The 10,659-nt window shown below is 34.5% G+C and overlaps 1 protein-coding gene across 4 annotated transcripts in view; it reads left to right on the forward strand.

Annotated features, from left to right (window-relative positions):
- The window catches only part of FANCL (Fanconi anemia, complementation group L), a 68,381-nt gene that overhangs the window by 41,177 nt on the left and 16,545 nt on the right, over positions 1-10,659 (forward strand). The window lies entirely within an intron of this gene.

Below are 10,659 nucleotides of genomic sequence, written 5' to 3' on the forward strand. Positions count from 1 at the left end.
TATAACGTGATTTTCTCTTAGTTTTCTGTAAGCATTTGTTTATAAACAGGACTTCTAGAGTGCATCTTTTATATTTACTAGTAGTTTATGTTCATTTTCTCTCTGCACACACACACACACACACACACACACAACACGTACACGTAAACACACCATTCAGTCTTTAGATCTTTATGCTTCAGTTTAGATAAACATGAAGCAGCTCTGTTGACAGAAATTTTGCTTTAAATTTAAAATCTGAAGCACTGTTTATAAAGCAGTGAGCAGTAAGTAGAAAATTGGGTGACATTTTTCAGACTGTTAAATCTTTTAACATTGCTGACAAAATATCAGAGAATCTTCAAAAGAGAATGAGTTATGACTAAAAATATAATCCTTTCACTTTCAACTCTTTTTTTATCGTTTTTAAGTGTTTCTCCTGCATTCATCCTTGGACCTAGAAAATTTTATTTTTGTATGTGTGTCCAAACATTCATACTTTGAATAAAGAATATTGGAGATTCTTTCTCCTGCTCCTGTCAATTGAATTTCTCAATACATTGATGATATCTAATAAGATAATGTGTTTAGAAGTGCATTGTAAACTGTAACATTATATAGTTATAAGGTATGATTATCAGTAGTCCATCGTCAACATTATATGTGTGGTTTCTGAAGACCTGGCAGAATAGTAGCAGTTAAGTTCAAAGAACAATCTAATGATGATGGGCATGGTCCTTCTTTCATCGATAAATTGTGTTACACATTTCTATTTATGCAAAGAAAACAAAATTCCTAGTGACATTTTACAAATATTTTGTGTTAGGAAATTTTGTTAAGTTCAAGTGAAAATTTATGCTTATATTTTATATTAGAAATATGTAAAGCAATTGTACATGAAGTTTTTTGAAAAAAAAAGCGTAACAGCATTTAAGTAGTGTGAAGGTTCTACATTTGTACAAATATATTCAAAATTATTTTTCTCATATTTTTCTTTAAAAACAAACAAAAAAAGGCTTTCTCCTTTCAATAGAAATAGAGAAAAAAGCAAAATAAAGGAGAGGAAAAGCCATGTGATTTACTTTTGGTATTCTGTTATATATCATAAATACACTAGAGGCCCAGTGCATGAAATCATGCACCAGTGGGGTCCCTCGGCTGGGCCTGCAGGATCGGGCCAAAACTGGTTCTCCGACATCCCCCGAAGAGTCCCAGGTTGCGAAAGGGCACAGTCCAGGCCACGGGACCCCGCCGGTGCACAATTGGGGCCCGGGAGGGAAATGGGAGGTTGGCCAGCCAGGGAGGGACCACAGGAGGGCTCCAGGGCATATCCGGCCCATCTCCCTCAGTCCCGATCAGCCATACCCCAGCAGCAAGCTAACCTACCAGTCGGAGCGTCTGCTTCCTGGTGGTCAGTGCACATCATCAAGACTGGTCGACCGGTCGACTGTCTGCCCCCTGGTGGTCAGTGCACATCATAGTGAGCGGTTGAGCATCCTTAGCATATCATTAGCATATTATACTTAGATTGGTTGAACGAACGACCGGGCACTTAGCATATTTGGCTTTTATTATATAGGATAGGAACTAGTGTGTTGAGTTTTTAAAAAAAGAATTGGAATGATATATAAATTATATACCTTTCCGTTTTTTTAATATACATTGTCTATTTGGCTTTGTAAGCTTTATCTTTGTTGATTTTTAAAAATACGTTTTTATTCATTTCAGAGTGGAAGAGAGAGAAACATCAGTGACGAGAGTGATTCATCTATTGGCTGCCTCCTGCACGCTCCCTACTGGGGATCGAGCCTGTAACCCTGGCATATGCCCTGACCAGGAATCCAACCATGACCTCTTGGTTTATGGGTCGATACTCAACCACTTAGCGACATCAGCCAGGCTTTATCTTTGTTTTATATGAGACAGTGCAATAACATTGTACCTATATTGTATTACTCTTTCCAGATATGCTATCTCTAAATTTTACTTCAGTGTTTATCAAAACTCAAGGTTGAAAAATATGTTTTTGATGTTTCTTAGTTTTGTTTTGTTTTAGATAACTATACAGGTTTTCCCCAGATTTTAATCTGTGAAAAAAGTTTGCATCTCCACAGAAAAATGCACTTATCATATTTTGCCATTTAGCAATTAATGTGTGACTCCACTAGACTAGAAAATCTTTGAAGAAATTTTTAAAAATTTTGTATCCTACTTAACACTAGTTCAAGTGCCTTAGATATATAAGTATGAAGTGTTTATAATACTAATTTAAATTCATATTTTAGATTTAATTGGGTCATACAAATGTTCTGTTTTGTATTAGCTCCAAGAAAATAGAATTAATTAGTAGTAATAGGAATGTCACAAATTAATTTTTAAGTTACAGAATATACTAAAATTCTTAGCAAAGTACAGAAAGAAATTTGGATACCTTATTATCCACAACTCAAATTTGACAGATGTTAATATTTTGTCACATTCGCTTCAGATATCTCTCTCCCTATTTCTGTCCTCTCTTAGGAATAAAATGTTTTTGGAACAACTAAGACTTACCCTTCCTTTCCCTTTCTCCTTTCCTCTTTCTTTCCCTCTCTTCCTTTTGAGAGGTAACCACTTCCCTGAAATGATGTGAATGCTATCTATGCATATGTTTGCTACATTTGTTTATGCCATTTTCTCTCACATTTGCAGTTTGATTTTTTACAATGGTTTTTACAATGGTTTACCAATGATCCATGCATGTGTAGCACATTTATTTTAAATGCTTTATATCATTCCATTATATGAGTCTACCAGTTAATTTATCTGTTGCCCTGCTGATAAGGTTGTTCGCAATTTTCTTACTAAATTTTTTGCTGCAGTGACATCCTAACATGTTTCTTTGTACACATGTGAGACATTTAGTGCTGCTTATACCTAGTAGTGAAAATGCAGGGTTGTAGGGAAATGCACCTCTTTGAGATTACTAGATGTTGCCAATTGCCTACCCAAATGGGTTATATAAGTTTATACTCCTACCCAGTAATGCATAATAATTCCTACGTTTTCAAAAACCTTCCAAATCTTAGTCTGATTTTATTCTGACCTTAGTTTTTATTAGGAATGATAAATCATTATTACTGTGTTTATAACCTGAGTCTATTTAAATTTTTTCTTTTATTATAAGCATTCCTTATATATTTTATTTTGGATACTAATTCTTGTTGATTGTTTTGAAATTTAATTGTCTTCTCCCTGTGGCATGTCTTTTAACTTTGTATATGTTATATTTTGTCAGTCGAAGTTTAACAGTTTCCTTGTGATTTCTACTCTTTTGATCTTGAATTGAAAAATCTTGCATATCTTATAATGAAAATATATTCTCTAGTTTGTTCTAAAAGTTACACATTTTTCATATTTAGTTAAATATTTTTCATATTTATTTACTATTTAAGTATGAGATAGGAATCTATTTACACTTGCCTATTCTATATATGCTCATTTGGATGTGCCATCTTCATTTGTGGAGATCGGGAGGTGATTTCAATTTTTCATTTATGCATGACATTAAACTTTAGAAAATTTTCAAAATATAATATTTATCTATTCTTTTAAAGTCTAGTTGTACATCATACGTATTTTGGTGATGTTACCAGGGGGTATGAATTCTTGAATCTTTTAGGTATGAGAAGAGTGTTGACGATGTGTTTTGAAAGTAAGAAGCAATATCAGACTTGTTTGCTGTTTTTGACCTTTTTTCATTGATTTGTTGGAATAATTCTGCTTGTGGGAATTATTTTTTTTAAACAAGTTTTAAACAGTTGTGGTTCTCAACCAAAATAAATGCTACTATTGTAGTCTAATAGCAAACATTTAAGAGACTGTTAGTAGGTTCCAGATAATTGATTTTAAAAAACAAACATTCCTTTTCTGCTTTTGTACATTTTTTTCTTTGGATTCAGTATTTCTGGACTTTAAACTTGGAAGATCTTTATTTTCCTTTCTTTTTGTAAAATAATAGACATGGCTTTGTGGCATCCATATTAAAAATGGGTAATTTTCCTTATGGTCCCTGTCTTCCTGCTGGGTTGATAATGTTTTGATGTATTTTTCTCTTGCTCTGATGAGAGGTCTGCTGCTGCTGCTCTGACATATTCATTTGGATGAATAATTATAACTTGCACAATGTCAAGCTGAAGATGGTAGGGTTTTGTGCGTCATGACAAGCCTAGTAGCCAGTGCAGGTGTCTCACAGCATGATCAGCAACAGCCAGTGTATTCTGGCTCAGAGGAGACATTTAGAGTAGTAAGGAATCAGCACCAAGGGCAAGGCTGCTGCTACCACTGCTGCTGTGACATGTGCCAAAGAAGCACAAAGTGCTTCTCAAAGACGAGTGACTGCACACCTCTTTTCAGATATCTACTTTGTTTACACCATTATATTTTTAAAATAGATTTTAGTATAGAATGTAAGAACATGCCATGATTTTAATCTTATCCTACTTCCCAACATGACAAATACACCGAAATGTGTCTTTAACAATCTCCTATCTTTTGGACTTGTGCATACAGGTCATGTATGTGAATATTGTTGACTAATGAGACTATAGAATTCCCTAATGTAAGATTTTAAGTGCACTAATATTAATGATTCTATAAAAAAAACAAAGTTGATTTTCTCCAGGTTGCTGACCAACCCAAATGGATGTTAAAATTGCAGTTCTGCCTATAAATGTGCCATTCATTGTAGGCTTGGTGAAGTATTCTTGCCAGGGTGGTTGGAATTTTCAGATTTGGTATTATACAGTAAGCAGTGGTCTTTATATTTTTAGCATGGAAATCTCATATTTTTGGAATAATGCCATGAATGCAAGAAGAGCAAAATTAATGATAAAGCCTCTGGCTGATAATCTGATGGAGAAAGAAGAATTTGTAATTAAAGGAAACAGTCCTATTGCATAGCAGGGAGCATGATCCATTAGTTAGAGCAGCAGACTAGCAGTTGGATATCCTGGGTTCTGTTTACAGTTCAGCCATTGACTTAATTGTATAATTTCAAACAAGTCACATGACTGCCCTTTACCTTAGTTCATATGTATATGGAATAATGAACTTTTCCTCTTTCACAGGGATGTTAAGAGAAATAAATTTGATTTTAAACAAAAAGTATGTCAGAGGGGTAAAAACCCCCTCACTATCCACTGTAAGAATCCTGTGGAAGTTCTCCTTTTCTGACCTAGTGGATTATCTTTCTTACCCTTTTTCTCTTTGCTGTGTTTGTTAGGTAACTCGTAGTACTGGATTTTTGTTCACTCTTAAGTTGGTTTAATTAAATATACTTTTGTCTTCCTGGTAATCTGATTGTTGCCACATGATATGGATAAAAAGGCATCACAGCGATCAAAACAAAGAAATTTAATTCATTATTGAGATTATATGATACTAGAGGCCCGGTGTATGAAAATTCATGCACTGGAGGGGGGTTCCCTCAGCCCGGCCTGCCTCCTCTCACAGTCAGGGAGCCTTCAGGGGCGGGAGGCGACGCCCCATCACACCTCTGCTGCTGAGGTGTGCAAGCCTTGGCCAGCCCTGGTTCCCTGAGACTCAGGCCAGCCCTGGGCGGCTGGGGGGCTGAGGGGACTGGGCACCGCCATCTTGTGGCTGTGGGCGCCGCCATATTTGAGGGCGCGGGCGTCAATTAGCATATTCCCTCCTTATTGGCTATGGGTGCTGCCATCTTTGAGGACAGAACAGTCAATTAGCATATTCCCTCCTTATTGGCTGTGGGCTCTGCCATCTTTGCAATGGCATGAGGGTCAATTAGCATTTTCCTTCTTTATTAAATAGGATGGTAGAAAAAGTAGCAAAGTGACCTAATGGATTCAGTGACCTATTAATTGCCCTTTTTTTCAATAATGTATCATTTATTTTAAAAGTCCCCTTCAATCACGAGGAAGAGAGGGAGAGAGAATAGTTTTGAAATTGTACTCATCACTTACCAAAATATTTGTTTTTCAAATATTAGTAATTCTGTGCATGTATTTTTCCAGATAATTCTTAGAATCATTTAAACTTTTAGTTACAATTGGGTTTTCACTTATCCACCAAATTAAGAAGCAATATGTTCACAGTCTAGGAACTGGTTATCTCTGCATTTATTTAGGTTCCTGATATCATAGTTATATTTTGCTATATATTTCTTGTACTGAAATGCTTTATCAGTAATTTACAGATTTTATTTTTATTTCTATTTCTAGTTTGCTAAGAGTCTGTTATAAATGAAAGTTGAGTTTTATCAAACATATTCTCTATATTAAGATAATAAAATTTTTCTTCTTTAATCTCCTAATGGGATAAATTATATAGTTTGACTTCCTAATGTTAAACCAATCTTGCATTCTTAAAATAAGTCAAATTAGTTCATGATCTAATTTTATCTGTCAGTCAATTGATCAATCAATTGGAAAGGAAAAAAGCAACAACATAGTTCTAGTATAATGAGTTTTGGGAGAGAGTGAAATTAGATGTTTATATTTAATCCACCTAGCTTCCTTACCTAGTAGCTTTAACCCTCTTTTTATATAGTCTTATGTGTGTAGTTTTTACTTTGTTTATTTAAATTCTGATGAACATGTTAATTTTTTTCATAGCTTTCACCAATGGCCTCTAGTTAAAGAGAAGTGGGATTGAAATTTTAAATAAGTATGCTAAATATGAATGGAATTTCACATTTTCAACTAGAGGGAAGGGACAAAAGAAATAAATCCTCCGGTTTATTTTCCTGCCCACTTGTGTAATTTGGTAGGGGTTAGTGTGGGTAATTCTGGGTTCTTTGGACATTCATAGAACTTAAGTAAGGGAGCTGACTCACAAAGGTCTACTGGGGAAGTTCTATCCTAACTTTAGTGCTTTATTGGATAAAATTGTATTAATAGTTAACTTTTAAAGTACATAAACAGAAAAGCAAGAAGCAATAGTTTTCAGTAGGAAACAATTTAAATGCAGCAGACATTTTTTATCTACTATATAGGAAGCACTGAGCAGGATCCTAAGGATATTACCGTGAATTAGACAGGCTTCTAATACCCTAAGTTAGGTTTTCAGGAGTAACCCTCAATCTGATAAGGAGAGAGGAATTTAAAAGATAATTTCAGTTAAATATGTTGAGCAATATGAGTTGTTTTGATAAAGTGGAAGAGAGGCATATCATCTAGTCTGATGTGGTCAAGCAAGTTTTCTAATAAGATATTACTTAAGCTCAGTGAGTCTTAAGGAATGAGACATTAGGATTGGGAGGAGAGATGATACTTCAGGAAAGAACTATGCTAGTCAAAGAACAAAGGCATGAAATTGTAGGAGATAATGCATGAATTATACCTCATTTGGTACTCTGTGGACTGGAGCTTTTGCTAGAGTTAAGCCAGGTCTGCTATACTAATTCTGATGAGTTTGGGCTTTATCCTCAAAGCCTTGGGGTTATACGAAAGTGTGCCAGGGTCAGAATCTTGTTTTATAATAGTATTTCTCAAAGTGTTTTTTGTTTGGTTTGATTTTGGCTATTAATAGGGTTAAGGTAAAGAAAGGACTCTATGATTTAATAAATTTATGAAATTGTAGATTTAAGTTCTGTTATTTCTTGGTTTAGGACTTCTGAGATTTCTTAAGATGCCAAGATGTATTATAACTTTTTAGCATGGCCTCCCCGCCTGCTCCCCTTGCCCCCTCAAAACACCTTTCTGGATTAGATTTCAATAAAACATGTTTTTTAAATAGGTCACTGTTAGCATAGAGGAGGGTTCTAAGTGAGGATGGCAAGACTATAGTGAAGGAAGCTGATAGCAGCTATGTATTTCCATGCGGGAAGTAATTAGTGTTTGTTCTAGGTTAATGGTTGCTGGGTAAGAGAAAAGGAGATTGAGAAAATTTCACATGTCATATTGATAGAACTTGATGATTGATTGGGCACGAGGTCTTAAGGATTGCTCCCAGTGCTGATGGTGTGGGTGACTAAGTTAGCTGCCAGTACTACCAAGTGAGTGCAGGAAGAAAAGGTGTAGAGACAAGTTCAGTTTGGAATTCGATGATTTTGATATGCCTACAGTATATGTAAGTAAATGTGTTTAGTGGGCAGTTGGTTATGACTAGGAATCTATATTATTATAATTTCAGTTGATTTCTAGGATTATTAAAGTTAGTTGAAGTTTTGTAGAAGATTTAGATGTGTGCATTGTGAGCACGTGAACTACTTTTATGGAATGGTAGCCAGCAGCATGCTGGTATTCTCTCATAGTCTTGACCTTAACTGAAGTAAAGATTTTTGTGACCATTTATTTCCTTATTTTGTTGTTTTTAGTGTGAGTCATGAAAAATTATGTATAACCAACTTTTTTTGTCAAGGGGAGTAGCATCTTTTTTTCAGTGTGACATAAGTGGAACAAAAGCTAAGCTAGTTGTTTTTTTTTTTAATTGGCTTGATTTTTAAAAATTATGTGCACCTTTATATTTTTTTAATACAAAGTAAAGAAAGTTAAAAATTAACAGCATATTAGAATGTATTCAAATCAAACATTGAGGGTCTTAAACAGCAATGTACAGAGTGATTTTTCTCAGAATTAAGAATTAAAAGATAAAGAAATAATAGATAATCACAAAGGTTTATCAGTTGGGTCAGGATGTCACCATCTAAGCCCCATGTTGGCATTTTTAGCATCTAACCTTATTTCTTTTTAAAAAACAATAAGGTAAAATACATATAACAAAATTTACCATCTTAACCATTTTTTAAAGGTAGCAGTTCAGTGGTATGAAATATATTCAGAATGTGCTACCATCACCACCATCTATCTCCAGAATGGTTTTCATCTTGTAAAACTGAAACTCTGTACCGTTTAAAATAGTAACTCCCTTTTCCCCCTTCCACCAGCCCCTAGCAACCACCATAGTATTTTCTCACTTTATGATTTTGACTATTCTAAGTACCCCATATAAGTGGAATTATACAGTATTTGTCTTTTCTGTCTGGCTTACTTCACTTAGCATAATACCCTTGAGGTGCATACGTGCTGTAGCATAAATAAGAATTTCTTCCTTTTTAAGGCTGAAAACATTCCATTGCATATACACACATCATACTTTGTTCATTCATCCATTCATGGATACTTAAGTTACTTTAATGTTTTAGTTGTTGGTGAATAATGCTGCTGTGAACATGGTTGTACAAATATCTTTTTGTGTTCTTTCAATTCTTTTGGTTATATACCCAAAAGTTGAATTGCTGGGTCATATGATAATTCTTTTTGTAAATTTTTTGAAGAATTGCCATACTTTTTTCCACATTGGCTATACCATTTTACATTCCCACAATAGTGCACAGAATTCGAGTTTCTCCATATCTTCACCAATACTTATTTCCTGTTCTGTTGTTGATACTAGCCATTCTAATGGGTGTGAGGTGATCTTATTGTAGTTTTGATTTTCATTCCCCTAAGTGATGTTGAACATCTTTTTGTATACTTATTGTATACCTTTGCAAAAATATCTACTTAGTTCATTTGCTCTTTAGGTTGGTTGTTTTTTGGTTGTTGAGTTTTAGGGGATCTCTATATATTCTGGATATTAATCCCTTATCAGATATATGACTCTTTTGATACAGTCTTTATGATATAACAAAATTTTAAAATTTTTATGAAATTAAATTTATCTATTTTTTCTATTGTTGCCTCTGCTCTTATTGTCAGAGCCAGTTAATCCTTGCCAAATCCAATGTTGTGAAGCTTTTATCATTTGTTTTCTCCTAAAATTTTTATACTTTTAGCTCTTACATTTATGTCTTTGATCCATTTTAAGTTACTTTTTTATATTGTATATGGTATAAAGGAAGGGTCTTTTGCATGTGAGTGTTCAGTTTTTCTAGTAGCATTTGTTGAAAAGACTGTCCTTTCCCCATTGAATGGTCTTGGCACCCTTGTCAAAAATCATATTTTCTCTGGTTATAATGGGGATTACATTTAATATCCTAAACTTATAACTCAGACTTGAATTTATACTATCTTCACTTCAAAAATATATGCAAACTCTGGTCCTTTATAGCTGTATACCCACCCTTTTCAACTGTTGGTATTACAACATTATGTGCCTCAAACAAAAAAATAAATCTTTTAATTACATTTGTCTCTTAAATTATATAGAAAATAAAATGTGGAATTAAGTCTAAAAGTTATGATAATACTAGCTTTTTTTTGTTTTGTTAGCATTCCAGTATTATTTTATTTTATTTATTTATTTTTTTTAAGTTTGGAACCTTTTTTTAAAAATTTATTTATTTATTTTTTTTATTGCTTAAAGTATTACAAAGGGTATTAATACTAGCTTTTTGACTAATTGTTTTAAAAATGTATTAGTCTCAAGTCATGTATAAAACAAAAAGTAGAGTTAAAAGTCATCCAATATAATAAAGAGGTAATATGCAAATTGACCATCACTCCAACACACAAGATGGCCACCCCCATGTGGACACAAGATGGCCACCACAAGATGGCCGGCAGGGGAGGGCAGTTGTAGGCGATCAGGCCTGCAGGGGAGGACATTTGGGGGGGACCAGCCCTGCAGGGGAGGGCAGTTGGGGGGAACCAGGCCTACAGGGGAGGGCAGTTGGGGGCATCTAGGCCTGCAGGGGAGGGCAGTTAGGGGTGACCAGGCCAG

The sequence above is a fragment of the Myotis brandtii genome, unplaced genomic scaffold, assembly GCF_000412655.1.
Source record: "Myotis brandtii unplaced genomic scaffold, ASM41265v1 scaffold84, whole genome shotgun sequence".
Taxonomy (NCBI): domain Eukaryota; kingdom Metazoa; phylum Chordata; class Mammalia; order Chiroptera; family Vespertilionidae; genus Myotis; species Myotis brandtii.